The following is a 4,425-nucleotide window of genomic DNA, read 5'->3' as shown; positions in this document are numbered from 1 at the left end:
AGAGCTATGGCCTCACATCAAAGCCTGGAACATGAGCTATTTCTTGAAGTTTTGAAACCTGATTCCTTCCCGTGGAGGGGAAGTCCAGCAGCCATAGCCATTAGCACCACGGACAGCGGCAGGCCTGCCAGGTGCACCCTGGGGAAGGACTAGATGTCAATTGCTCACGGAATGGGCAGACATTTGGTGGGAATGAATTTTAGTAAAATCATAGGGCATTTTTTGCATCGCATAGATGGAGCTTAGTTCACTGTCATTTACTCCTCCCCTATCCTCTAAACGGACACAGGACCCTAGACGGTGGTGTCAAGGTGAGGTTGATGGTACATCCCTGCCCTCCAGGAGTACACAGAGATGACTGAGGTCCCAGCCACACCCTGGCACCTCATTGCTTGAACTCCCTGCCTTGCCCAGATGTGACGTCAGTGCCTACCACGTGGTAGCTGCCCAGTTGATATTGGTGCAGTGGGACAGTGAGCCCTGCTCCATGGCTAAGTTCCACATCTGCATGAACAAAGGACTAAGTCTCCCTCTAGGGAAAATCCATGTGGTCTCAGATGAGCTTTTGAATCAAAAGCCTGGTTCCCCCAGCAATCCATAGGTGGGTGGTCAGAACATGGAAATTTGCTTTATTAACAGGAAATTTAAGGCTGCCAGGAAAAAACAAATAGCCACACCCTCTGTTGGCCCTAGGGCTGTCAGCCGCTTGCCATGCTGCGCGGGGAAGAACACCCCCCAAACCAACCTTTTCTGTCTCATTCTGCTCCGTCCTGCAAATGCATGTTCAGTGTCTAGTCTTGGGGCCTGCCCTGTGGGATGAGGATACCAAATGACAGGGTCTTTGCCTGATGAACATACATACTTCATAAAGAGGAAAGCCACTCAGGAAAGATAAGGTGTGGCAAGGCCATCTGAGGATTTCCACTTGCCACATGTGTCACCCCAGACCCGGGGCATAAATGGTTTGGCAGATGTTATCAGGAAGGCAAAAAAGTTTTCAGCTTGCAAGGGGTGGAGTATTTCTGCTTCCAGCTGGAGCTCTAGACCCGGCACACAGTGGGCACTTGGCAGATGCAGCACGAGTGAATGATGGGGCGGCACCACCACTCCTGCCGGGGGCCTGAGAAAGGAGAAGAGCTGTGGGGACAATGTGGCTGGAGGGGTTGGTTCTCTGGCCAGCACAGGGTGGGGATATGGCTGGCTCCATGCGGGAGGACCAGCTTTAACCACTCTCACTTTTGGGTTTCTAAGAGAGCTGTTTTTTTTGCAGTTGGGGGTTTTGTGGAGGATTTAGGCCCTAAAGAAAGAAGACCCAGAACTAGCCAGAGACCCACAGCTCCGTGAAGACCGAGCCAGGGCCAGCTCCTCAGAGGAGAGATAATTAGGCCCCAGCCGCAGTCTCCGAGAGGGCTGAGCGAGGGCTTTCTGGGGCTGGCTGACCCTCTTGACTCAAATGTGTTGCTGCTGCTTCTGGGCTAATGGGCCCGGCAGGCGCTTTCTCATTGGCCACTGGGTAAGGCTGTCTGAATATCTTCAGAGGCTGTGATGGAACATTTTTTTCCCTACCCCCTTCAGTTCTGAGCATCTCAGGAGTGGGAGCTGGAAATGACAATGAGCCCTTGGGTCACTGTGGCCCAGCCTCTCAGAACAGCCTGTGTACCCGGCTCTGTCCTCAGTCTGGCCCTTGACTGTGGGGCACTAGTTCCTGCCTGTGAGGATTGGGAGAGGCTGCGGTACACACACCCCACAAGATACTGGCCCAGTGCCCAGTACACAGTAGAAAGCATTATTTCCTTTCTCTTTCTTTCAGAGTGATCACTCACTAGACATGTGAAAAACTAAGGGGGTGGGGGCTGGGTATACAAAGAGAGGTCCAGGGCAAGGCTCACTAAAAAGGCCAAACGTTATGCATAAAGAACAGGGTGCCGGAGGGTGGTGTGGTATTTGAAAGAGGCAGGGCCATGGGAGAGGGCTTGATGGGAAAGGGGGGACCTTCCATGCCAGCCCTGCACAAACCCTCTGTTGGGCACAGACCAGCCTCTTCACTTTGCTCCAGGCACCATCTGGATGGCCCCGCCTGAGCTATCCACACAGACCTCCATTGGTTCAAATCTCACCTGTCCCTGAAGGTTCTGCCTGTCTCTTTATCCTGGGACAGGCTGCCCCCAGTGCTGTAGTCACCACGACTTGCTTAGCAACTTTTTCCCGTCTGTAGCTCCTGGCTACACCATCTAAATAGAAACCGTTCATGGCTGCTTAGGCACTTTCTGATTACTGGGCTTGTTCCTCCAACTGGACTAATAAGCTCTTCAGCAAGGACATCATCTTCATGCTTCCAGCATAGCTTTTGCATATAGTAGTGTGCAATAAAGTTCTAACTGAGAGAGTGGCTGAGAAGATAAATGAGTAAATAAGGAAATAAAGAAGAAAGGAAGGAGGAAAGGAAGGAAGAAAGGAGAGAAGAAGAAAGGAATGAAGGCAAGAAGGAAGGAAAAAAGAAAGGAAGATAGGCCATACTGGTTTTCGCAAAGGCTGACAGGGCCCTGCATGGCTGGAAAGTTGGTGCCCTTTCTTTGCCCTCCTTTCCTGCTCTTTTGCCATAGCGAGTATCTTCTAACAATTTCTCCTTCTTGAGCAAAATAGCATGAGATTATATATGTGATAATTTTAAGCAATATAATCAGGAATTATAAAACATTTATCAAACAGTCACCATGTCCCTCATGCTATTCCTGCCTCTAGCAGGGAGAGGAAAAGTAACATATACATGAGGCTGCCAGCCAGACCCACCTCGGAGATGGGCGCTCCAGATCTGAAGGGACACATGTCTGCGATCCCAGAATGAACGGGAACAACTACTGGGATATTCAATAGTGATATTTGCAAGTACATAATTTTATCTTAGTTTTCCCGTCTGTGAAAGGGCATCTATCTTATACTGCTGTGAGCATTAAAAAAATTAATGTGTCTAAAAACCCTTGGCATAGTGCCTAGCACATAGTTAGTGCTCACTAGACTTGTTATTATTGATAGACATCAAACTTTTTTTTTTCTTTGAGACAGAGTCTCACTTTGTTGCCCCCAGTAGAGTGCGTGGCGTCATAGCTCACTACAACTTATAACTCTTGGGCTCAAGCGATTCTCTTAGCTCAGCCTCCCAAGTAGGTGGGACTACAGGTGCCCTCCACAATGCCCAGCTGTTTTTAGAGAAGGGGGATTGTTCTAGCTCGGGCTGGTCTCTAACTCAGGCAATTTGCCCCCCTTGGCCTTCCAGAGTGCTAGGGTTATAGGCAAGAGCCACCACACCTGGCCGATATCAGCCTTTTATTAAACTTCTGTCACAAGTTGGTTACTAAGAACCTCAGGTATTGGACTCTCCTAGCTCTCTTGGTTGTTGATATCCCCTCTATACTGTAGCATTTTCATCAGCAAGTGAATGTGCTGAAGTTTCTCCTATCTTTAGCCTCATCTTCCTGATCTCACAGCAGCCTTTGGCTACTGCTCCGCTTCCCTGACCCTTTCTTACTCAACCCTCTCAGGGGTTGTTCATATACATCACCTCCATTTTCTTATTTCACACTCACTCCTCAATTCACCACGATCCAATATTTCCTTCCACTGCTCGGCTGAGAAGGATCTTGTTGAGGTCCTTATATTAGCCAGGCTGGGCCCACTGCTGTAACAGATAACCCCCAAATTTCAGGGGCTTAACAAAGTCTAGCTTTGTCTCACTCAGGTCATGATTCTGGTGCGGGTGGCATGGGCAGGAGGGGAGAGGGCCTCTGCTCCACACGGTCATTCAGAGACCTAAGCCCCACCCACTGAAGCCTTTCCATCCTTGAGACCTCAGAGTCCTCCGTGTCCAGCTGCCAGATACAGGAAGAAAGAGCTTGGAAGGGGGTCTGGGAGGTTTTAGGGTCCAGCATGAATGGGTTACATCAATCACTTAAGCGCACATATTTTTGGCTTAAGTTCAGTCACATGTCCTAACCATTCTAGGGGGGAAGCTGGGAACGTACCTGGGTTGTGCCCAAGAGGAAAAGGAAAGGTTTTGTGAACACACAGCGTTATCTATGCCCCGGTCCCTGATGACTGCTGTCTTCCATACCTGATGGATTCCTCTTTGTCCTCATCTTACTCTGTTGTTTGGCGGCTTTCCAAATAACTGATCATTTCTTCCCTTTTGAAAGGCTCCCCTCTGTAGGCCATCTTTCTGGCTCTCTTCCTCACTCTGGTTGCTCTTCTCTTTCCCCTCCTCCATCCATCTTCTAAGTGGCTGGGGAGGGGGGTTTCACATGAACAGGGCGCTTCCTCTCCTCCCTCCCCCTCTGCTCACCATTCGCAGGGCCAGAAGTATCTGTATCCTGAAAACCCTCTTGTGTGTTTCTCCATGTCTTCCCCTCACCCCCGAATCCCAGACTCCTA

Source organism: Otolemur garnettii, unplaced genomic scaffold (assembly GCF_000181295.1).
Source record: "Otolemur garnettii isolate 467f Iridium unplaced genomic scaffold, OtoGar3 scaffold00059, whole genome shotgun sequence".
Classification (NCBI taxonomy): domain Eukaryota; kingdom Metazoa; phylum Chordata; class Mammalia; order Primates; family Galagidae; genus Otolemur; species Otolemur garnettii.
The sequence above is the reverse complement of the archived record's forward strand: the minus strand, read 5'-3'. Positions refer to the sequence as shown.